Source organism: Anabrus simplex, chromosome 1 (genome assembly GCF_040414725.1).
Source record: "Anabrus simplex isolate iqAnaSimp1 chromosome 1, ASM4041472v1, whole genome shotgun sequence".
Taxonomy (NCBI): Eukaryota; Metazoa; Arthropoda; class Insecta; order Orthoptera; family Tettigoniidae; genus Anabrus; species Anabrus simplex.
The window spans coordinates 1,641,620,677-1,641,647,607 of NC_090265.1; the positions used below are offsets into that span (position 1 = coordinate 1,641,620,677).

The 26,931-nt window shown below is 39.9% G+C and overlaps 1 protein-coding gene across 1 annotated transcript in view; it reads left to right on the forward strand.

Moving 5' to 3' along the window:
* The first annotated feature begins 234 nt into the window (after positions 1-234).
* NKCC (sodium potassium chloride cotransporter) overlaps positions 235-26,931 on the forward strand; it is a 230,853-nt gene continuing 204,156 nt past the window's right edge. The window contains exon 1 of the mRNA XM_067138361.2: positions 235-296. The gene's annotated coding sequence lies outside the window, so the exon portion shown is untranslated. The remainder of the gene's footprint in view (positions 297-26,931) is intronic.

Sequence of the window (26,931 nt, forward strand, 5' to 3'; positions counted from 1 at the left end):
AACGCGTACTGCGTTGACGACGCTTGCGCATCAGTCCGGGTTGTTCTGGGTACGAACCCACGAACCAGAAGCAGTCGCTTGTCTACAGCTTACTGAAGAGCCCATAGTTCCCCCACCTGTTGATCGGTCGAGGTCAGGAATCGCTGGACCACGTGCACCTGGCCAATGGCGCTGCATTGTGGACAGATTTAAAATGAGCGACTCACTGCAATTAGAGGCCAGTAGTGTGAAGAATAGCTCGGCGCTTTGAGGTGACACTTCACAGGTGCGCTCCGAACTACACACACACACGTCAGGTGAGTGACAGTGCGACTCCCCCTCCAGTGCAAGTGTATCTGATCGTAAGTAGGAAACCTCCAGTGCATAAGTGGATCGTAGGAATTACCAGAACCAGTGTTACAGTCTTCTGTTTTAATGTGAATGACAACAGACCTATAAAGAAATCAGGGAAAAACCAAACACCATTTAGTACCTCTCTTTGCGATGTTTCTCTTTTCGTTGAAAGTTTGCGTGATTATTAGCCGCTGATTTCTATTTTTCCATAGAATGTGTATTATAGGGGTGTGATAATTAATTTCAAAAATCCAGAATGCGTAGGTCAAGGTTCAAATTAGGCCAACTTGGCAAGAAGTCTGTGACGAAGTCCTTAAAAATAAGATTTATGACAATGATATATGATTTTTCTTTTGATGGTGAAATATGTCTATAATAACACAAAATATGTTATCGTCTTCTCTCTTTCAATAATTAATTAATGTTATTTATTTATTTATTTATTTATTTATTTATTTATTTATTTATTTATTTATTTATTTATTTATTTATTTATTTATTTATTTATTTATTTTGCTAGTGGTTTAAGGTCGCACTAAAACACTGAAGGTTTTCGGAGACTCAAGGATGCGAAACGGTTAGGATTGGGAAGATAGCGACCATCATGGCCTTAATTCAAGTACAGGTTGCCTGGCACAACAATGGGAAATCACTGGAAAACGTCTTCAGGGATATCGACGATGGGATTCGAACCCACCATCTCCCGAATTGAATATCACGGCCAAGCGATCCTAACCGCAGGGCTAATTCGCTCGGTCTTCCGTCTTTAATATGAATGAAAACTATACATATTTCATTAATCAGAGAAGACCAACAGCGACTTGCTGCCGATATTTCTATTTTCGTTGTAGTCTTGCGTTTTTCATAATTGTAGAAATCTTGGAAAGTGAACGTAGGGACGTGATACTTAATTTTTTAAATAAAATAATAAGGTCGAAATTCGAATCATGGTGTCCTCAATAAGAAGTAGGTGACGAATTCTTTCAAACTTCGTTTCGTGACTGAGATTTGTGATTTTTCTTTGCATGATGAAATATTTCTCAAATAAAAAAAAATATAGTATAGCCTTCTGGTTTTTTACTGTGGACGAATACTGTCCTTAATGAAATCATGGAAAACGAACCACCATTTAGTACCATTGCTATTCTATTTTCGCAGTAATTTCACGTCATCATTAGTCGTTGAACTCTTAGTATTATCTGGAGTGCAAACAGTAGGAATGTGAAATTCAATTTCATAAACGTCTGCAATGTTCTTAAATCCGGTTATAGCAACTGCAACGTGTGATTCTTGTTTCACAGTGAAATATGTAATATAAAGTATATCACAGTCTTTGGTATTCAGTATGAATGAAAACTGTCTTTAATGAAGTCATGGAAGCCATATAGTGTCGACTTAGCTAACAGTATATTATAGTGTTACAAATATGTTACAGTGTTATAATTAGTGTTTTTGACAGACTGAAAAAGGTTTAAAAGTTGCATAAACTATATCGACACTAGAAAATATGGCTTCCTTCTTAACACTGTCGTAAGTGATATACAACTATCTTTACAGGAAGCTGTTGAGGGCATATTTTGCTACCTTTAAGGCAGGTCTAATCGACAAGTCTGAATGCGATAAACTATCGTAAGAGCTAATAGGATAAGTGCGGCGGACAGTATAAGGCTGAACTGTTGTATTCTCACTTACCATTTTTATTACTACGTTCTCCTTACCCTTATGATAATATAACAAAGCATATCTTCACTGCTTCGAAACATCCAATAGTGTACCCATAAGAAGGCACAATCAAAACAAATCATATACATACGACACAAACCTCAAAACCACCGTTTTTGCATTTACGATAGTTTACCACTGACGCACAGAATTATTATCACGTATACTGAGTGGACTTAGAGCCAGATAAAATTCCCTTGCCTGAATGGGAATCGAACTCGGGGCTTTTGAGTAAGAGGCATGTGCGATACCCCGACACCACGAGACCAGCACTGCACTGTAACTTAACTAAATATGTCCGCAAACATAACACGTTTTGCTCCAGTCGTTTCGGTGGACAAAATACTATTTGATACGACATTCACATTACAAGCCTCATAGACACTAGGAAAACACACGGTTTGACACAATTAGATCTCAATTATGTCCATGGGTGAGATAAATTATGAGTATAGTTCGGATGTTTGGGCATTAATAGGTTAGACTGCAAAGTTACTGGAGCGAGTAACAAGACGTATATTCTAGCCCGGACAACAGTTCTGCTATGAGATTTGCATAATCATTAGGAGCTCAGTGTTTTAGAACCCTCTACAAGTTATGTTACTGCACGTGTTACTCGACAAATTACTGTAGTTTGTTCTAACCTATTACTGCCTAACCTTCTGGGGTCTAATTATGAATTTGTTTACATAGGTACATAATAAGTCTGGCTCCTGAATGGTGGGTATCGTAGCCTTCGGTTTAGAAGGTACCGCGTTCGATTCCATTCCAGATGAGTCTTTTAACTGCACCTGGTTAATTCTTCTGAAGGTCTGAGAGTTTGTGTTTGTCCCAATACTTCCTCTTCATGCACGCACTACGCTTCGCCATACCAACCACCACAGAAAAACCCAATAGTGAAAACATCATTAAAAGTAGGCTTGGTGTCATGAAGAGCATACGGCCACAGAACAGTCCAAATCCATATGTGCGACACAATTTCGACCACATAGTACTTAGCAGCTTAGGAAGGGATAACTCTATTCATGTGCACTTGTGGAGCGTTGGTGTTTTTGAAATTACTTTCCGTTTAAAGAGAGGCGGCCGAAGCAAGCGGGACACGTTGAAATTTTAAACATGGTTTTTGGTCTATCATGAATCAACGTCATAAATTCAGCGTAGATAATTTTGTGTAGACAAAAGAAACCGACACAGTAGTGACCAGGAAACAAGTCTTCGTCATCTTTTGCTAAAACACTGCCTTGTAATAGAGAGAATCAACTCAGCTATGTATCTTCGTATAGTATAGACTCGACACCTTCCTGGAAAATCCCCTTTGATAAGAATAATGTACAGATTAATATACAGTAATATTTCTCACCGCCTCGGGAGGTCAACTGAGTAGAGGTGGGTTCGATTCCCACCTCAGCCATCCTGGAAGTGGTTTTCCGTGGTTTCCCACTTCTCCTCCAGGCGAATGCCGTGATGGTACCTAACTTAAGGCCACGGCCGCTTCCTTCCCTCTTCCTTGCCTATCCCTTCCAATCTTCCTCATCCCTCCACAAGGCCCCTGTTCAGCATAGCAGGTGAGGCCGCCTGGGAGAGGTACTGGTCATACTCCCCAGTTGTATCCCCGACCAAGAGTCTGAGGCTCCAGGACACTGCCCTTGAGGTGGGATCCTTCGCTGAATCCGAGGGAAAAACCGAACCTGGAGGGTAAACAGATGATGATGATGAATATTTGTCACCAACAATTGAAGTGAAGTGTATATATTATGCAGTAATACACCCACGTTTAACATACATAAGCTTCATTTGGGGAAGATGTAAGAAAGATTATGTTAATCATTTGGAAATTCTACAGAAAAGAGCTATCAAAATCATGTATGAATTTCCCTTCCTCAAATAGTCACCCGAAGTTTTATCAGAGTCAAATATTCTTCCGTTCCAAAAGCAAAGTGCATTTTCATCATCCTTCTTTATGTATGAGCTAGAGAGGAAATTAACCCATTCTGATATTAACTACTACTATTTTAGTGAAATTCATTGATATAAAACTGGCGGATCATTAAGAATACTTACAATTAACGATACTTACAATTCAGTAAAGTATGGAGTGAAAGACATAGAATCGTTAGTGTTTAGAGAATATAATGTATTTCCTCCTGTTATGAATAACTGTGCCAACGGCCGTAGCCGTGTTGAAACACCTGATCCCGTGAGATCTCCGAAGTTAAGCAACATTGGGCGTGGTCAGGAGTTGGATGGGTTGCCACGCGCTGTTGGTGGGGTGTAAAGGGAATGGAGGAGCGGAAAGGAACTGGCCACCTTACCGCACGTAAACTCCGGCTCAGGAACACCTCGGGCAGAATAACCCTTACCTATGAATAACTGCAAATCGGTTAAATGTTTCAAGGAAAAAAACTGAAGGAATATTACTCCTATACAGATATCTTAATATAACTTACTTTAATTAATAGCCCATATTTAACATCTTATAGCCATGCAATATCTGAATATACTTCTGAAAAACTATGACTCTAACGCGTTAAAGAACTATCCCTTATTTATCCAAAAATGTACCTGTAATCTGTAATGTAATTATTATGTCGTCTTAACTAAAGTATGTACTGTATTGTTCCTATCACGAGCCATAGGCTCATGGGACCTTTTGTCACAAATAAATAAATAAATAAATAAATAAATAAATAAATAAATAAATAAATAAATAAATACACACGGAGCCGTATTTTAAACAAATTTCCACTGTCTTTGACTGGCGTTTCGTCTAGGTCACAACAAAGCCCCTTACACAAGCGCAGGTGATGCCGTTGTTTTTTAGCTTCAGCTAAGTTTACTCCCGATTGTAGAAAATGTCCACCAAACTGATCTTAGAAGTGAAGCTTCCACGGTGTGTAGAATCATTTAGTTCTTTTTTTTTCGGGTTGAACCGTGTTGTTGTCCGCCTCTGTGGTGTAGTGGTTAGTGTGATTAGCTGCCATCCCCAGAGGCCCGGCTCTGCTACGAAATTTGAAAAGTGGTACGAGGGCTGTAACGGGGTCCACTCAGCCTCCGGAGGTCAACTGAGTAGAGGTGGGTTCGATTCCCACCTCAGCCATCCTGCAAGTGGTTTTCCGTGGTTTCCCACTTCTCCTCCAGGCAAATGCCGTGATGGTACCTAACTTAAGGCCACGGCCGCTTCCATTCCTCTTCCTCGTCTTTCCCTTCTAATCTTCCCATCCCCCCACAAGGCCCCTGTTCAGCATAGCAGGTGAACCCGTCTGGGCGAGGTACTGGTTATCCTCCCCAGTTGTACCCCCCGACCCACAGTCTGAAGCTCCAGAACACTACCCTTGAGGCGGTAGAGGTGGGATCTCTCGCTGAGTCCGAGGGAAAACCGACCCTGGAGGGTAAACAGATAAAGAAGAAGAAGAACCGTGTTGTTGTTTTCTGTACATTCCGTACAGTGTGCCTGACGGGCAAAAAAAACAACAAAAACAACAGCACGGTTCAACCCAGGAAAAGAGATAAATAATTCCTCTAATCTGAATTAATGTTGGATCCGCAGTACTATACGAAGCTGTGCTGAATGGAACGACACACCTACTTCTTCTGCCACTGTCCCCCACACTCTGATAGCGTTTCGTGGGAACAGAATGTGTAGCACATGTGGGCTTGTCCCTATTTTGTCGAGGGATGTAGTCTGTTCACTATCACGTGTTTCTGTGCTGGTTGGTAGTGTGATGTGTTTATATGAAGAATTACGAAAAACACAAATACGCTGTCCCCGAACAAGAGGAATAATTCATACACAGTTAAAATCTCCGACCTGCCCGGGAATCGAATAAGGATCCTCTGAAACGAAGACAGCGAGGTTGACTCCAGCCACGAAGACAGACAATAGAATGGCATGAGTGAGTCCTAAAAAATTCAAGGTCAGTGTTCCATGCTGTATCTCCGAATAATCCATTTTGCCAGCCCTATCGGAGAACACGATTCAGTAATACAATGTAGTTCTTCTAAAGCGTGCAAACAGGCATTTTTAGTAAATGTAAAACCTCCTTCAGGGTGCCTTAATCTTGTTTGAGCGTGTTCCCTACTTCCTGTCCTGTCAATGTGAGAGATAACACGTTATTTCTTACTCATTTTACTGACGTCTGACGTTTACGGCTTTCTGGCGACTACATGCGAGCACGTCGTGATGTATTTGACTTTTCTGTACTTACAACCTTTCTGTGCAGTTATATGTAGTATTGTCTAGTGTAAACACATTAGATAAACAGGTAACAGAAGCACACATTCAACAACAGAACTTAACAAATGGCACACAGTTCTGCCTTAAATCCACCTTATTCTGAATCTATAGCCACTGCATGTTTGCTCTTCTTCTATTTCTCTTTCCTTTTTGGTCTTTAAAGAATGCTTCACAGTTCTTTCCGTCAGTTTCCTTATTCAGCCACAGTTCATCTTTCAAGTACGCTTCGCTATCGACATCTTCCTCTTCTTTTCTTCCTCGCTGGTACTCAGTAGCGGCGATTGGGATTTATAAGTGGCGGGGCAAAATATTGTATAGACAGAAATTTTACCCGGGATTTTGGGATATAGCGGTTGAGGGGGGAAGGGGGGGGGGGTTCATAACAAAACTGGAAAGAAAAAAAGTCTACAAAATGGAAAGTTATTTGAAGCTCTCTGAGGGAATTTCGACACAGAGGTAAAGGTTGAGAGTTTAATATTACTTTTTGAGATTCTGGTTCAATACTATACAATAAAATGTTCATCAAAGGAACAATAATTACGCATGTATTACCATTAATTAGAAGTACGACGTGAATATGCAATCAAAATATTAACTGTTTGACTAAACACCAACAAACTAATACACTAAAGAGACTGTCAGGCTGACGAATGCGTGAGGCAAGGGGGTGAAACATACAACAGTGTTCATGACCTTCTCAAATATATATATACACACACACACACACACACACCTGATATACTTCCTCACAGCACATGCAAAGTCTCCACTACTGCTGTGGCACTATACAAATCGCTTAGGCAGGACGAACGACTTGCTGTGCGTATTTGCGGTAATAATTAAAGAAAATAAAGGAACGAATTAGCTGATAAGATAACAGGGCTTGTACAAACCGCCCCTTTTTAAATAATTCCTAGTTTCAGCCTGATACAATGGAATACAAATGTGGCGGGGGGGGGGACTGCCCCCTTCGACCCCCTAATAGCCGCTACTGCTTGTACTCTCTGCATCTCCATCTTTTTTCTCGACGTAACATTTGTTAATTGCCATAAGGATTTGTTCGAACGCGCTTACGTAGAAGTTTTAAATCCACAAATTAATCCTTTTCTTACCGGGCTAGTTGGGCGTGCGGTTAGGAGCGTGCAGCTGTGAGCTCGCATCCGGGAGATAGTGGGTTCGATCCACACTGTCAGCAGCCCTGAAGATGGTTTTCCGTGGTTTCCCATTTTCACACCAGGCAAATACTGGGGTTGTACCTCAATTAAGGCCACGGACGCTTCCTTCTCATTCCTAGGCCTTTCCTGTCCCATCGTCGCCATAAGACCAATCTGTGTCGGTGCGACGTAAAACATATAGCAAAAAAAAGTCCTTTTCCTTCTCGCAGACTGTGATTTTTGTGCAGCCATTCATCAGCAAAACTGTAGACACATCACATCTAGTATTTTTATTTTGTACAATTTGCTTTACGTTGGACCGATACAGATATGTCTTGTAACGACGATGGAATAGGGAATGGCTAGGAGTGGGGGAAAAAGGCGGCCATGGCGTTAGTTAAGGTACAGCCTCAGCATTTGCCTCGTGTGAAAATTGGAAAATAAGCAAAAACCATCTTCAGGGTTGCCGACAGTGGGATTCGAACCCACTATCTCCCGGATGCGAGCTCGGTATTAAATTGTTTAGTCACTCACTTGAGTATCGGTTGTGCATCTTGTTACGGAAGAACCATTCCATAATCTTGGCTTTAGTGTCGCGCGCTTCTATTTTAACTTAAGAATGCACCTCTCCTTGCCTCGATACGGTACAGTTGCTATATTAGAAAAACTAACTCGATGCCTTCCTTTAAAGTTTTATAGTCTTTTGCAATCTTTCATTTGAACTCTTCCAACTACAGGCCCCATTATTGTTTTTTTAATTTTTTCCTTCACTTCTTCGTTATAGTCAAAATTTTCTTTTTATATCCAATGCAGCCAGAGTTCTAAAAGTTTCTATTTTTGAGTAACAATTTCTATTGTAGTTTGCTGCCCCGTTAGTTTTAATTTCCATAAAATCATTCCCTTTTCGGTAGTAAATTACTTCTAGTCCGTTATAGGGAATGAAGACAAATCCTGATTTCTTCAGGTGGTTCTTCTTCTTGCCGTAAATGCCAACTTATCCTTGTGTTAACCCTTAAAACTTCACGTTACTTTTCCCACTCAGTGTACCTACGTACATACACTTGCCTTTATTGTTCGCTACAAATCCGTGCATTTTGTAGTAGCCATTGCTTCCAAGTCTATCCACCGCTTACAAAAATAATTTCTTACTTCGTCTTCCGCTTGTTCGATGTGATCAACATAAAATTTGTGTTCTCTTCCTCATAAATTTGGCTGTAATTCCGATATATTAATCAAGTGTGTCTTCTCCTGCTTTTCGACGCTGTGTTCGAGACCTCTGGAAGGTTTTTCTTTTTTTTTTTTTGCTCTACGTCGCACTGACACAGATAGGTCTTATAGCGACGATGGGACAGGAAAGGCCTAGGAATGGGAAGGAAGCGCCGTGGCCTTAATTAAGGTACAGCCCCAGCATTTGCCTGGTGTGAAAATGGGAAACTACGGAAAACCATCTTCAGGGCTAACCTCTGGAAGGAATGCAGAAAATTAGTGTAGGGGCAGGTACGCGATATTGCCGCCACTAATATTACTGTTCAGTTAAAAAGCATTTTACTTACCCTACTCCAGTGCTTGGGTGTTAGTACGCTAACTAAAAAAAGAGAGAAGTTCAAAGATTTTTTCTGCATCTCGTATGACCTTAATCCAGAATATTCACTTAGTACACGCTCACCTCATAAGATACGTCTCACATTATTCCCCTATTTCCTCACATCCCATAGGGGTCACGAGCTGAGAATCGGACAGTATAGCCTTCTTGAACTTAAACTTGGCCTAATATCCTCCTCAAGATGTTCGAACTTTCGACCCCTCGTTTATTAGGTATCCTTTGTTTATCACATATACGCATTCTAGTTCATGAACGGTGGGCAATGGCTGAGAGGCTTAGTAAATAGCACTGAGAGTAGGGATACCAATTACTATGGAAGAGAAGTGTGCATCTTGAACTATTTCCGAGTCATGGCCCTCCTTGTGCTCAGGCGGCAAGAACTATACAATCTACCGGTGGTCCTCACCCGTTAGAGGAGAGATCCTCACCGAGACAAAGTCTAAGTGGGATAACATCCTCCCTCACAGAATTTACCAAGCAGGCTCAGAACGTTTTAAGCAAACCTCGGACCTATGGCAGTAACGGAGTCCCTTTTCCATTCGACAGGTGAGAGACTCCTTGGAAACAACATGGCGAGCGAAATGGAATTCGATGGGGAGCTATCAGTATTAACGGGGCTTACGAAAGAAAGAAAGTAGAACGGGCTGACTCAGCAAAGATGATGCATCTGAATCTATTAGGAGATAATGATATTCGGGTATGGAGAGATGACGAGTAAGAGATTATAAAGTTTTCTTAACCGGCGTTAAAAGGGAAGGACAGACTGTGGGGTAGGACTGTTCATCTGGAATACTATTGAAGGCCACACAGTTTCTGTTAGGCACGTAAACCAGCGAATGATGTGAGTAGATTTAACTGTTGGATGAATTAAGGCGAGAATTGTTTCAGTATATTCACCATGTGAGGGTACAGATGAGGATGAAGTTGACAAGTTTTATGAAACATTGAGTGATATCGTACTTAGGGTCAACAGCAAGGATAGGATAGAGTCAATGGGCGATTTCAATGCGAGAGTTGGAAATAGAACTGAAGGATACGAAAAGACGATGGGTAAGTTTGGAGAAGATATGGAAGCTAATAGGGATGGGAAGAATGTATTGGACTTCTGTGCTAGTATGGGATTAGCAGTCACGAATACATTCTTCAAGCATGAGGCTATTCACCTCTACACATAGGGAGGGTAGGGGTATCAGATCCATAATAGACTATATCTTAACCGACTTCGAATTCAGGAAACCTGTTAAGAATACACAATTGGTCTTATGGCGACAATGGGATATGAAAGGTCTAGGAGGGGGAAGGAATTGGCCGTGACCTTAATTAAGGTACAGCCCCAGCATTTGCCTGGTGTGAAGATGGGAATCCACGGAATACCATCTTCAGGGCTGCCGATAGTGGGGCTCGAACCCACTGTCTCCCGGATGCAAGCTTAGAGCTGCACGTCCCTAACCGCACGGCCAACTCGCCCGGTGGCAAGGATTCAGTTAGGTTGAAATGTAGTTAGCAGTTTGGCCTATGGCGACAACTTTGTCTTGAGTGGCAGATTGTGTTGAAAACCTGTTGCCTAATATCTTGGGACTTGAAAATAGATTCAATGAGTATTATATGAAAATTAGCCTTTCCAAGATTAAAGTGATATCAGTGAGTAAGAGACCTAAGACAAGTGGAAGTTAGATTGGGAAATAAAAAGCTTAAATACGTAGATAATTTCCAAGTATTTACGATGTGTATTCTGCCAGGATGTCAATAGTAAATGAGATTGAATAAGTTCCAGAAAAGCCAACTTAAATTCAGTTAGCTGGCAGTTTCAATTAACAGTTTTCTGTAAGAATGAAGTCAGCTCCAGCACGAAACTATCTTTACACCGGTCTATTTTCAGACTAACTTTGCTTTACGGGAGTGAAAGCTGTGTGAACTCGGGATATGTTATTCATAAGTTAGAATTGAGGGTGTAGCAAGGACGATGGCCGGTACAAACAGATGGAAACAACGGCAGGAGTGTACTCGCAATTTTGAGATAAAGGCTAAGTTTGGAATGGACTCGACTGATGAATTTGTACGCATAAATTGGATTCGGTGGTGTGGACATTTGACGCGAATGGAGGAGTATGGGTTACCTAGGAGAATAATGGACCCGGTCATGGAGGGTAAGAGAAGTAGAGGGAGACTAAGACGACGGTGATTTGTCTCAGTTTCTAATTTAAGGATTTAAGGATAAGAGATATAGAACTAAACGAGGTCGCAGAACTAGTTACAAATTGAGGCGTGGGGGTTAGTAATTAACAGGGGTTTGCAGACTGAACGCCGAAAGGCATAACAGGATATAATGAATATGTATTTATTATATTATCATCATCATCATCATCATCATCATCATCATCATCTTAAGCCAACGATGATTAATTTTTCAACAATCTAATATTTCGTCAACAAAACTTGTTAAGAAACCTGAAGTCTACGTTTCACATTTAGGATGCTGTCGTTAGTGTTTTGTATTTCATGACCATGAGTGTTCACTTATGACAGAGAAGAATGGACCTGATGATAATGTTTCTGTGAATCAGTAGCTTCTGTAGCAGATAGCGTCAGGCTTCCATATCTCATATCTCCTTAATCATATCAGTGATCTTATTACCCTGACGTGATTTCGCCAGATTAACATTACCTACATTACATATTAAATGATATCAATTGAGATCAACAGAACTTAACACTATGGTGCACTCATACGATGAGAAGGCAAAATTACTTTTTTCCCTATTTTAATGGTCAGAAACAAAGGATCCGTACTCCTTCCAAGTTTTGCCGAAACAAAATCCGATCATTATCATCAACAAAACTTCAATGACATTTAATAATAACATTATTGCCTTTACGTCCAACTAACTACTTTTTTTTAGTTTTCGGAGACGCCAAGATGCTGATTTTTTTCCGCAGAAGATCTTTCTCCTCTATACTTATATAATAAAGTGAGAGAGCAAATTTTGTGAGCTTGTGTATATCTGGACCGATTCTAAAAATGCTTTCACTAATGGAAATATTTTATATTGTTAAATATAATTTTTCGCCGACTACCAAAGGCGTTTAAGGGGTGTGGCAGAAAAAATCAATTTATTGATACATTAATGAGGAAAACCCTGCAACCATTACACATAAAGACTTGAAATTTGGAGAGCATTTTACTTTTTCCGATTGCACATTTCCTAGGAACACGCTTTTTTGGAAATCGAACGCCAAGGTTTAGGGGGCAAGGTTAAAATCAGAAACCTAGGAATAAGGCCGAGTGTGGTATGAAGTGAACGAGATTAATTTGTGCATTAAAACATTAATATGGAACTTGAGCAGAACGCAGAATCAGTAGCTGGGGGTGGGACTGAGAGGCAAATTGGTAGGGGGGTAGCGTAACAGGGGGTGTGAGGGGGTAGTTAAAATTAGAAACCTATAAAAACGGCAGAGTAGGGTATCAAATGCATGAAAAAGCTTAATATATACATTACACAATTAATTTGGAAGTTGAGCAGAATCGGTCCGGGGGTTAGCAAGACAGAAGGGATGATGGGGGGAGGGGTAGAAATCGAAACCTACGAAATGCGGCCGAGTGGGATATCATATGTAGGAGATTAATTGATTAATTTGTACATTAGCAAATTAAGTCCGAACATTGGTAGAAAGTAATTGGATACATTTAATTACAAAAAGTACAATAACCCATAATAATATAATATATTAAATAGAGTGTGCGAATTTTGTGAGTTTGTTTATATGTGGAGGGTACTACTGATCCGGTTACAAATTTTTTTCACTAATAGAAAGATACATTATCTCAAATTTCAACAGCATCTTCATTGGTAGGAATGTTCAAGAAATAGCGAAGGTCAAATATGCCAACATCTATGTCCCTAAGGAAATGCCACTGATAATCTCCACTAAGTTGCAAGAAACTAGTTTGATTTATCAATCTACCTGTCTATATAAATATAATAAAAAAGGAGTGCGAATTTTGTGATTTTATATGTATATATTATCACTAATCACAAAACTGCTTCATCAGTTTACCCACACGCGCCATTATCTATCTATATATATATATGAAATAATTTGTCCTGAATGACTGACAGACAGATTCGTCATCGCCGAGCCAAAACTACTGGGCATAAAGAAATAAAATTTTGAGGATACATTCATACTAACATGTAGGTGCACGCCAAGGGAGGATTTTTGGATATTCCGCCGCTAAAGGGGTGAAAAGGGGGTTAATTCTTAAAAGGGATATATATCTCTCAAAAACTTAAAAGTTTACAGACGTAAGAATTGGTATTCGAAATCTCCTTTAAAAATAAAGTAACACGTACTTTTTGTTTTCGGAAAATCCCATTAAGGAGGGGTTAAAATGGGGGAAAAGAGATTGAACACCTTTTATGAGGAGACTTATAACTCAAAAACTGAAGATGTTACAGACATGAAAATTGAAATTTCTATTCTCCTTTGAAAATAAAGAAACATGCATTTTTGTGTTTTTGGATAATCCGATGAATAGGGGGTGAACAGTAGTGACAAACGGGGTGAAATTTTACAAAGACTATATCTGCAAATTATCTCAGACACGTAACATATTACAGATTTGAAAACTGGTATTTGGAATTTCCTGTAAAAGTAAGGAAACATCTTTTCTTCGGAAAATCCACTTTTTTTTTTTTTTTTTGCTATTTGCTTTACGTCGCACTGACACAGATAGGTCTTATGGCGACGATGGGATATGAAAAGCGTAGGAAGTGGAAGGAATTGACCCTGGCCTTAATTAAGGTACAGCCCCGGCATTTGCCTGGTCTGAAAATGGGAAACCACGGAAAACCATCTTCAGGGCTGCCGACAGTGGGACTCGAAAATCCACTTAAGGGGAACTGGAAAAGGGGGTACATTTTTAAAATTAGCGTATCTACAGTACATCTCAAAAACTTAACATGTTGCAGACGTGAAAATTGGTATTTGGAATCTCCTTTAAAAATGAAGAAACAAGCATTTGGTTTTTTTCGGAAAATCCACTTAAGGGGTGTGGGGTTGAAAATAAGTACATAAAGAGTTAAATATGTTCATGAGGATACTTTATCCTAAAAACTGAAGCTGTTACAGACGTGAAAGTTGGTATTTTGAATTTCCTTTCCGAATAAAGAAATACTTTTTTTTTCTTTTGGAAAGTCCACTTAAGGCGGGAGAGGGGTGGAAAGAAGTGAAGAAGAAGAAGTTGAATTATTCTTATGAGTATATATTTACCTCAAAAAAACTGAAGGTGTTGCAGACGTACAGGCATGAAAACTGGTATTTGGAATCTTCTTTAAAAGTAATGAAACACGTAATTTTTTTCTCGGAAAATCCAGTTAAGGGGCTGAAAAGAAATAGAAAATTGGGTGAATTTTCAAAATGAGTACCGGTATATCCACATTATATGTCAAAAACATAACATGTTAGAGACAAGAAACTTGGTATTTGGAAAGTCCTTTAAAAATACAGGAATCTGTATCTTTTTGTTTTCGGAGAAGGCACTTAACAGGGTGTGAAAAGAAATGAAAAATAGTAGAATTTTTTGAGGATACTTATATCTTAAAAACTGAAGATGCAACAGACGTGAAAATTTGTATTTTGAACCTCCTTTAAAAATAAATAAATATGTATTTTTGTTTTCGGAAAATACACTTAGATGGAGGTAGGGGTGGGGGAAGGACTGATCGAGGGGTTGAATATTTTTATGAGGATACTTATGTATATCTCAAAAACTGAAGTTGTTACAGATGTGGAAATAGGTATTTGGAATCTCCTTTAAAGAAACATGTATTTATTTTCTTGACTTGAGAGAAGGCTGTTTCTCACATGTTCTATGCCGTATGGTCGTCTTAGCCACAAAAGGTAATACCCCAAACGTGGTTTACAAAGAATTCTTGGGGTAATTGAAACTCAATTTTTGAATGAGTTTTTATACTTCAGGAATTTTCAGATAATGTCTTAATACAATGCTGAGGAGCGATTACTTTGATCAAATTACGAAATCCACGCGAGCAAAGCCGCCGGTAATTGCTAGTTAATTAATATATATCATTATGAGTTCCGCTCATTATTGCCACGTGCGAAGCTGTGAATGGGTGTGCTAGTATCCATAATAATGTACAGACACGAGGTTAGCGTGTTTGAACACTTTCAGACAGCACGAGGCTTGGCCGGAATCGAATTCAAGAGCTTGAATTCAGTGTAATCCATTCAGCGCATTATTATTATTATTATTATTATTATTATTATTATTATTATTATTATTATTATTATTATTATTATTATTATTATTATTAACATCCTGGACCATGACTGCGGAGTTTACGATCTTCCTCGATTTAGATGTTTTTAATGGTTGTCGGCTGAACGAGAAAATACTGTTTTGGTTCCTGGGTTCTGGTACAGACTGTACTTCTCGGCGTCCCCAGGTCGAAGAGGACCAGTGAATATGGAAACACAGCGTCGCGTTTGACGTCATTGAGGCGGAAGGAAGGAACTTCAGTTGAACGTGTTGTTATTTTGTCTACCTACTAATAGCTACTTTTATGCCAATACTGGAATTTATTTCGTACATGTTCTCAGAACCACAGGTTCTATTTCCAGAGGTTCAGCACCATTAAATCTCAATTCATTTTCTTCACGCCAATGAAATGGCCTCTATAACATTTGTGTTATAGCAGTACGTGCTTTAAGCGATGATGGTCTGGCCGTACCAAAGTGAGTCCCACGCCACGACAACAGTGAAGCATTTTCTCCATCTCGTGTTTGTTTCGTAACTTTAATCGATGTCCTCCGTTGATCAGTTACAGAGGATTGGTTCCCAACACCCAAGTTCGTGAGTTCAAAACCATTCTAGGTGATGAGTAGAGCTCAGACGCTTAGGCAGTACAATAATAGGTCAGGATGCAAATTACATTGGCTAGTAGGAAGTAGCCCGCTCTTAAGTAGTGTATGGAGAGTAACATAACCTCTAGGGGTTATAATAGTATGGACCCTAAATGCTTATGAAAATCTCACAGCAGAATACCATGTAAGGGTACACTTGTTACACGCTTCAGTAAGTCTGCATTGTAATTTAAACATACTGCTCCAGTGATCAGATTTGATCAATTCGGCGTCCGAATCCTTGGATGAATGGTCAGCGCAGTGCTCTTCGGTTCAGAGGGCCCCGGGTTCGATTCCCGGCCGGGTCGGAGATTTCAACCTTAAATGGTTAATTCCCTTGGCTTGGAGTCTTGGTGTTCGTGCTGTCCCCAACATCCCTGCAACTCACACACCACACATAACACCATCCTCCACCATAATAATACGCAGTTACCTACACATGGCAGATTCCGCTCATCCTCATCGGAGGGTCTGTCGTACTAGGGCTGCACCCGGATAGAAATAGCCACACGAAATTATTATTATTATTATTATTATTATTATTATTATTATTATTATTATTATTATTATTATTATTATTATTATTATTATTATTATTATTATTATTATTATTATCAATTCGGCATTTCATATCCTACGATTTCGGCATGCCAAATATCTCTGTGAATTATGATTTCTTTGCCAACAGTAGAGTGAAACAGAAAGTCGAAATTGACACGCAGCCTTGACGTAGGTACCGCGTTTATAATACGTCGAGCTTGCCGAGGTCGTCCTTAAGGATTCACACCCATAAAGGACTGAATGTGCTCGAAATTAGTCATAGTTTATATTTCTCTATTAGCTAAATTACCCGTTCTTCGCGCGTATTTATCAGGAAGGATTAAACTGGTTAATGACGCAAGATGAAATATGAATTATAAACTCGTTGTTAAATGGCTGAATAATTTTAACTATAGTCCACAGTCGTTCTCAAATAGAGATACGCACGCTTAGCATTCTCAACAGCTTCCGAACGCTTTCCGTAGAATTGGGTGCTCATTCTTCAGCTGGCTTGTTAACAAATTAATTACTTTACATGAATGATGATGTAAATGGCTTCACGTGACCTCCTCTTACGAGGGAAATGAGCCACCTATTCGTTAGTGAAGGTGACCACAGACAAAAATACAAGAAAGTTGAATGTTCTCGAAAACCGTTCGAGTTACGAACAAAATGCTTATCGTCGTTGGGCCTGCAAAAAGCGCTATGTGATAATATATCTGGAGAAATGTTGACCCGCAGCACATATATCATGAGCGAGAATTCCTTGACTATATTCGCATATTATATGTTAGATGACAGAACTTTACCGGTCAAAGTCCTTAGCTAAAATATTTCACATAGTGGGTTTTGCAGGCCATACGACGATGTAACGTTTCTTGTAGAAAATTTAATTTCAATGTCATATGGAGAACTTAATATTTCGATAGGGCCAACCATTCACCCGTTATTTTAGTTGATGTAGGGAAAACTTGTCCAAATTAGGGACATACCACAGTAAAATCTCCCACTAGTTTAAAACGGTGAAATACAGGGTGACCGAAAAGTCCGTTAACATTTGACGAAGCAATACTTCACGGAATATTGGAGGTAGAGAGGTAATAACTGACACACATGATTGGCATGTCATGGGGTTTTATTGACACCAAAAACAGGTGCACAAAGAGGCCAACAGATGGCGCTGGACAGCAACACGTCAGTGATGCCGCATGAGACCCGCATACGGTATAAAAGGAGCTGTCGTTAGAGAGGACGCCAGATGCACGTGCAATCGCAGCATGCTGACCTTACCAGAAAAGGCACTGTTAGTGAAGCTTCATTGTACTTTATTTTGGAGTAAATAAATCCCCATATCATGCCAATCATGTGTGTCAGTTATTACCTCTCTGCCTTCAATACTCCGTTAAGTATTGCCTCGTCAAATGTTAACGGACTTTTGAGTCACTCTGTATATCAAAATAAAAACTATCCCTTGCGTGGCTCGGGATTTCAAGCCATAATTTTTACGAAACTTCAGCTCAATCGATCCAGCCTATCCGAACAAACAAACAAACAAACAAACAAATAAACAATCACTATCTCATTATTATTGATAGTATAGATAACCTTGAATTTCCCTGAGACCTTCACACGGTGTTACAGAAAACTATTCCTCACATACACGAGATGACGTACCTCATATCTTTATTTTTTCGTTCTCCTGGTAAAAGGAACTAGGCTAATAATATGTTATACATGATATTAAAGATCTTCACTACCATTCCTCCCATTAGAAAACTCGTTAGCCTTGGCGATAAAACCGTCAGTAGAGCTCAATCCGTACTTACTGAACGCGTTTACTGCAAAACTCAATTATGTAACTATTCATTACAGGTCATTATGAAATTTGCACTGAAGGACAGAGAGGAACAGAGGTTATTAAGAAAAAGGTCTCAGTAACGCTCACCTCAGGCTGGGATTTAATATGCTTTAATGCACTACGTTACATTTCTCATGAAGCAGAGACGAATGGGAAACAGATACCAGTAACGTATTTGGTACAAACCAGAGAAACATTTGATTCTGCTGCTCGTGAATGACAGTCATCGATAACGGATCTCCCTGTTAATATTTGCCTTCTTCTTCTCCGTGGCGTTGTCCCGCTGGTTCACGGTCCGCTTTATTGGGCACTGAACGCCATTCTGCCCGGTCCCGTTCGACGGCAGGTTGTAAGCCGACGATTTTTAAGTCACCATTTATTGTGTGTTGCCAACAATACTTCTGTCATCCTCTAGGGCGCAGGTCTTGAACATCAAAATGAAGAACAGTGTTGCCAACAGTATGAGGCGTTGAACGCCATACCATCGGAGCCGTTTTCCTCTCATTTTAACCACAATTTGAGCGACACCCATTTGCTCTCGAATTGTGACGTTTCTGTCATGGTCAATAAGTCCAACGGAGCATTCTCATTTCCATGGCATTGTGAAATTGTGACAGATGATCAACATTCGGCAACATGACATCATCATCATCATCACTGGCGCGACAGCCCTTTGTGGGCCTTGGCTTTCTGAAGAAGTTTTCCCCATTCTTTCCTGTTAAGTGCTGAGCTCCTCCAATTATCTTTACATCCTCTCTCACCCCTTCTTCTCACCTTAACTTTGGTCTGCCAAATTTCCTGATTCCCTCTGGCACTGCATTAAATATCTTCTTTATAATTCTGTCATCAGCACGCAGCACATGTTCTGCCCACTCCAACCTTCTGATCTTTATACAGTTAACAATGGTTGGTTCGTTATATAAATTATACAATTCATTATTATATCTTCTTCTCCAGACACCACTTTCTTCCACTGGCCCAAAAATTTGCCTCAAAATCCTTCTTTCAAATATACCGAGCTGTCTTTCATCAGATTTTGAGAGTGGCCAGGTCTCAGCACCATGTGTTAATACAGGCTTTACTAAAACTTTATACATCAGGACTTAAGTTTTCCTGAACAGCAGCTTAGACTTCAGATAGCACTTGTTAGCAGACAGTATAAACTGGCCGTACTACTGTCCGATATATCTTGGATATGAGACGAAGTGGCAATTTTTTATCGCAAAGTATAACCGTGACCTCATTCCACCGCAACAAGGTTGCATTTACCCTGGCTCTTATTTCAACATTGAAATTTCCATCACTCTGCAGGCGATACCCAAGGTACCTGCAGCATTCTGTCTTGAGTAGATAATGACGAAATCCATAAACATCGTCAATTACTATTGATCTGTGTTTAGGACTGTCACTCACGTGGCAGATTGGCTGTCATACTTAGCTTTCCTTAAAAGATATCAAATAAAATGGAAATTTATCTAACATCTAACATCTCCCTTGGTAAATTATTCCAATCCCTAACTCCTCTTCCTATAAATGAATATTCGTCACAATTTGTCTCCTTGAAGTCCAACTTTATCTTCATATATTGTGATCTTTCCTAATTTTAAAAACTCCATTCAAGCTTAGTCCATTATCGTCATTCCACGCCAATTCTCCACTGAGAGCTCGGAATATTCCGTTTAGACGAGCAGTCGTATCCTGTACTCCGAAATCTTCACAGCCCAAAATTTGCAATATTCTCGTGACACTGCTCTTTTGTTGCAAATCGCTCATACAAATCGTGCTACTTTTCGATGGATCTTTTCCAGTTCTCGAATCAAGTAATCGTTGTAGGGGGTCCCATACACTGCATCAGTGCTATAATTGGGATCCGAAATGCCTTCTCCTTTACATTCTTACAACAACCCCTAATTACCCTCATAACCACTTGAAAAGATCTGTGACCTTTTTTTACAATTCCGATTTATGTAAGAACCCCAATGAATATGTTTCCTTATATTAACACTTGGGTACTTACAGCGATCCCCATGAAAAACCATGACTCCATCAACATGGTAATTAAATGTGTGGGGTTTCCAGGACACTGCCCTTGAGGTGGTAGAGGTGGGATCTCTCAATGAGTCCAGGGGAAAACCATCCTGGAGGATAAACGGATTAAATAAATAAATAAATAAATAAATAAATAAATAAATAAATAAATAAATAAATAAATAAATAAATAAATAATAAATACATTAAATATATAAATAAATAAATAAATAAATAAATAAGTATATTGCAAACCATGTGTATGTCTACCAGTTAGTCCCATTTCCTGATAAGGGTCGGGGACGAGGTGAGATGAAATTATGTGGAATATTTTACGATCGGATGCCCTTCCTGACGCCAATATCAGTTGAGGAGCTAATGAAGATGAAAATAATGATGGTGAATAACACTGGGAAAGGTGGTGAAAGGAATCGGGTGTTGCATATGAATAGGAACTGTCCCGACATTTGCCTGGAAGCGAAAATGGGAAACCACAGGAAACTATTCTCAGGACAGCCGACGGTGGGACTCAAACCCACGCGTCTCCTGAATGCAGAGCTTGGATCCATAGCCGTCGCGCGTTAACACACGCAGCCAATCCGGTCGGTTTGTATACCATGTAAAGATTTTAAATAATAGGTCTATTTAATGTTAAGGTAGGTCTACAGAACACTATATATGTTCACTGGGACTTTTTACCTAAGTTAGACTTTCCATATTTCTGATCAGAATTTTGGCAAATAAAATAATATTAAAGCTAAAATTAAAATTGGAATTGAAACTTGGGTCCCTCTGAACTACAGACCAGCGCGTTGGACATTCAACACGGAGCTGGGCAATACTGAGCGCCCTAAGAATAGGCTAACTGTATTACGACAATAACTGATAATGGTTATCTTGAGTTGTGAAGCCGTGGCCAGCACTGCAGAAGAAATCCCCAGTTGCGATCAGTTAATTCCGGTTACATCTGGAAACACTGACCTCCACGTACCCTACGTAAAACAGGTAGCCTTAAGCTTTCTTTCAGACAAAATAAAATCAAGTTCATATGATATGAAGACATTAGTGAAAGACATCACAGCAATGGAAATTTGGAACCAGTGTTCACTAAAATTCGGGTTTTCAAATAATTTGAAATGAAGTTCGAGACACGAACCAGAGACAATCTGATTGTTAGAAAGTTGTCGTACCTTCTACTTTGACGAGGTTAGCTGGAAATCCCCGTTAAGCAAACCAGTTTTTACTTCAGCATACAATGATCTTGGTTTGAATAGCGGCAAGTCACATTCGATATAAGTAGAGGCATGTTTCTTTAGCATTAACTACGTATAAAAGCAACAAGAATATTCTGAAGCGATTTTGAGGTATCTTTCTTTCTTTATCTGTTTACCCTCCACGGTGGTTTTTCCCTCGGACTCAGCGAGAGATCCCACCTCTACCGCCTCAAGGGCAGTGTCCTGGAGCGCCAGACTTAGGGTCGGGGATACAAATGGGGAGGATGGCCAGTACCTCGCCCAGGTGGCCTCCCCGATATGCTGAACAGGGGCCTTGCGGGGGGATGGGAAGATTGGAAGCGATAGACAAGGAAGAGGGAAGGAAACGGCCGTGGCCTTAAGTTAGGTACCATCCCGGCATTTGCATGGAGGAGAAGTGGGAAACCACGGAAAACCACTTCCAGGATGGCTGAGGTGGGAATCGAACCCACCTCTACTCATTTCACCTCCCGAGGCTGAGTGGACTCCGTTCCAGCCCTCATACCACTTTTCAAATTTCGTGGCAGAGCCGGGAATCGAACCGGGCCTACGGGGGTGGCAGCTAATCACACCAACCACTACACCACAAAGGCGGACTTGAGGTATCTTAATGAATTATATTATTCTGGTTAAGAATATTATGATATAATTTTTGCAAATTAGAGCGAATTAAAGCGATAAGGCCAGTTTAAAGATAAATTTACTTATTTTGCGATAAGTGCAAAACTGCAGCGAAATTTTTGAAAAATAATGAGCTTAAAATTGTATTTTAGTATTACCTGTGTGAAGAGAAATGGAAGACAGAATAGTGATCAGTCAATTCGACAGAAATGCCTGTTAATTTTAATGTTCGAGGATATCGCTTAATTTTACGGCCATATAACGTGAAACGTTAATTATTATGTAATCCTATTAGGACTTTAATAAAGGAATCTACCTTAAATAAGAAGCGATATATTGCAATCAGTTTCGACCTGGTCTTAAATGATGTCATCCTTACTGGTTAATATCTATTTGCATATCAATATTCCGGAAAAATATTTCACAAATTAAATTAATGAAACGTTTTAGGACTAATTTTAGAAAATTATTAAAGCGAAATGTCCGCCTCGGTGGTGTAGTGATTAGCGTGAATAGCTGCCACACCCCGGAGGCACGGGTTCGATTCCCGGCTCTGGCACGAAATTTGAAAAGTGGTACGAGGGCTGAAACGGAGTCCACTCAGTCTCGGGAGGTCAACTGAGTAGAGATGGGTTAGATTCCCTCCTCACACATCCTCGCAGTGGTTTTCCGTGATTTCCCCACTTCTCCGGGCAAATGTTGGGATGGTACCTAACTTAAGGCCACGGCCGCTTCCTTCCCTCTTCCTTATCTACCCTTTCCAATCTTCCCATCCCCCCACAAGGCCCCTGTTAAGCGTAGCAGATGAGGGCGCCTGGGTGAGTTAGTGGTACTCATTCCCAGTTGTATCCCCTACCCAAAGTATCATGGTCCAGGACACTGCCCTTGAGGCGGTAGAGGTAGGATACCTTGCTGAGTCCAAGGGAGAAACCAACCCTGGAGGGTAAACAAATCATGAAAGAAAGATTAAAGCGAAATTCAGGCGACAAGGAAAGTGGTATTTCAAGAAATAACGCGAAAGAGCGTTTTCTTTTCGCGAAATCGCACATAAATGAATGCGAGAAAAGCATGCCACTGGGTCCAAGACGGTTTTCGTGTGAACATCATGCGTGCAATACGTTTTTCATAACTATGAAACGATTCAAACAACTAACTGAAACATTTATTTATAATATTTTATTACCCAGATTTACTCACTCCTCTTCAGAAAGAGTGAAGAACTGCAATCAGAGATAAGGCTATTTGCGGATGATGTTGTACTGCACAGACTAGTAAATAATGGGTTGCAGGATTGTGAGCGGTCGCAGGGGGACTTAGAATGTTGCGAGATGGACAGCAGACGGCAAGTTGTAAGATTCCTCTCGGTTTTAATTATTGTTGATGGGTTGATAGTACCCCACGGGGACTACTGCAAGTACCTAGGTGTTCTTATAAGGAATTGCATTCATTGGAGTAATCATATTAATGAGATTGTTAAAAAAAAGCCACAGGTCTCTTCACATGGCTATAAGAGTATTTAAAGATTATTTTAAGGATGTAAAGGAGCGGACGTATAAGTCTCTGGTAAGACTCCAATTACAGTATGGTTCCAGTATATGTGACACACACCAGAACTACTTCATAAGAGAACCGGAAAAGATCCTAAGGAAACCAGCACGATTTGTTCTTGGTGATTTCTGTCAAAGGAGTAGCGTTGCGAAAACATTGCAAATTTTGGGCTGCGAAGACTTGGGAGTAAAGAGACAAGAAGCTCGATTAAGTGGTATGTTCCGAGCTGTCAGTCGAGAGATGGCGTGGAATGATGAATGAGCTTGAGCAGAATTTTTTAAAGTAGGAAAGAACATAACATTATAATACAGTTACATTCTTGTTGTTGATGCTTGTTGTTTTAAGGAGCCTAACATCGAAGGTCATCGGCCCAGTTGGAATTCAAGAGGACAAATTGGAACAAATATTCATTTATAGGACGAGGGGTAAGGGATTGGAATAACATCAAGGGAGATGTTTGATATATTTCCCAGTTTTTGAAAAACGTTTAAGGAAAAGCTAGGATAACAACTGATAGGGAATATGCCACCTGAGCGATGGCCCTAAATGCAGATCAGGATTGATTGATTGATTGATTGATTGATTGATTTGTTGATTGATTGATTGATTGATTGATTGATTGATTGATTGATTGATTGATTGATTGATTGATTGATTGATTGATTGATTGATTGATTGATTGATTGATTGATTGATTGATTGATTGATTGATTGATTGATTGATTGATTGATTGATTGATTGATTGATTGATTGATTGATTGATTGATTGATTGATTGATTGATTGATTGATTGATTTATTTTCGACTTATCTGAAATACCAGCCATCATGGGTTTAAGCTTGAGTGTTATTATCTTATTAATATTACACAACTACTTACAAGACCACTGCAGTGTTTTATGAGGAAGTTTGTAGAGGTGTCTCAACGGCGCGCTAGCAACTAACGTCTTATAAAGATATGGCAAACGAACTGACGAGCCCACTGCTACCCTGAAGTAAAACGTTGCTATTTTCAGAGCTTGAATATTTGCAATGACTTTATAATTATAATGACTATTTTTACATAAATATGTCTTATGGCTGGGAGCTCATACGAAAATTTGCGTTACGAAATTAGCGATGCAAAATGTGTGACGTGATGTTACCTAGCAACCGTGCAGGTTGTGATGTGAAGCATTGATGGATGGCTATGACTCAGGGATATATTATCAAACAGGGGCCTTCGAGTGCAGATGGTCGATGTGATCTTGCAGATTGTGGTTTCGCCCTTGTGAAATGATGTAAATAAATTAATCTTAAAATGATCATTGATTTTCCCAAATGGAGAAAAGGGGACAATAATTTGTTTCTAATAATCACCTAGTATTTGTCCTAACAATCTTTAAAACGTACTAATAAATAAACAAAACATGTAGAACAAAACTGGCTAATTTGTGGCACTCTAAGTTTTTCTTAACCTCTAACAAAATGTTTTCATTCTGACTTCGATGGGATATAGCGGGCCTCCCAGCGGGTGACGTTCTCTCTCAGGCCAGAAGTGTAGCGGTGATTTGAGTTACGGAGGAGATCAGAGGGGACCGGCCGTGGCTTATAAAAGGAACTGTCACAGCATTCGCCTTAGTGAGGAGAATGGAAAACTCTTAAGAGCTGCTGACAATGGGGCTCGAACTCGCTATCTCCGCGTAGCCAACTCATTCGGTCGAACTACAGTAGTTTCCCCACGTGGCCTCAATACACAGCCTTGCTCACGAAAGTGTTTCATGTGTACGGGTGGTCTAATGGATTTTTGCGTCGCATAATATTTGATTCGTCAGCGAGTTATTTTTGCTCCATTAATAGGTCCATTAGAGCTTTGTTCCAAAATGAATCACAGTAATGTGTTGGAAATGAGTATATAAACGCTCTCATGAATAATGTTTCTGTAACCATTGTCTCATCTCTCCTTCTAAGAAGAAGAAGAAGAAGAAGAAATTACCCTGCTCACAAAAGAACCAATCCCAACGGCAAAAGACTGGTGACCATTTGCGAAAATCACAACATGCAGGTCATGTCGACACACTTTCTACCCAGAAAGCAAATGACTTGGCGTTCTCCCGTCCAAGCTCTCGGAGAGTTCCAAATTGATGATGTTGAGATCTCCAGGAAAAACAGCCCTGAGATTATGAATGTCAAGGTAAAGAAAGGCATCAATGTGGCCTCAGATCATTATATGTCTCTTATCAAATTCAAACCAATTCCCGCAAACACAAGAAAGACAACCAAACAGATCACACGCTTCGACAATGATAAACTTCGGCAAAGGGTCGAGGAGTTCCAGGAGAAGACTAGACCAAATGACTGTGACTTTAACAACGCCAAAAGTCTCCTTGTTGAGGCCGCCAAAGACGTTGCAGAAATCAAGAGAAGCAAAAAGCATGCCTGGTGGAATAGTACCTGCGAATCAGTCCTCCAAGAAAGACTCAATGCGTGGAAACAGTACAACTCTACGAAATCAGAAAATGATTGGGAAATCTACAAAACCCAACGTGCCCAAGCAGTTAGGGTGTTCAGAACTGAGAAACGTAAATACGAAAAATTTCTCATTGAAAAGATAGAACAAAATTTTAGGAAGAATGAATGATGGCAAGCATAATTGGCAGTCATACGAATTTTAGTGAAAAATGGAAGGGTATGTATAGGTATTTAGAGGCAGAAACAGGTTACAAGGAGGACATTCCAGGAATAATTAATGAACAAGGGGAGTGTGTATGTGAGGATCTTCAAAAGGCAGAAGTATTCAGTCAGCAGTATGTAAAGATTGTTGGTTACAAGGAAAATGTCGAGATAGAGGAGGAGACTAAGGCCAAAGAAGTAATAAAATTTACATATGATAACAATGACATTTACAATAAGATACAAAAGTTGAAAACTAGAAAAGCAGCTGCAATTGATCAGATTTCTGGGGATATACTAAAGACAATGGGTTGGGATATAGTACCATATCTGAAGTACTTATTTGATTATTGTTTGGTCGGAGGAGCTATACCAGATGAATGGAGAGTTGCTATAGTAGCCCCTGTGTATAAAGGAAAGGGTGATAGACATAAAGCTGAAAATTACAGGCCAGTAAGTTT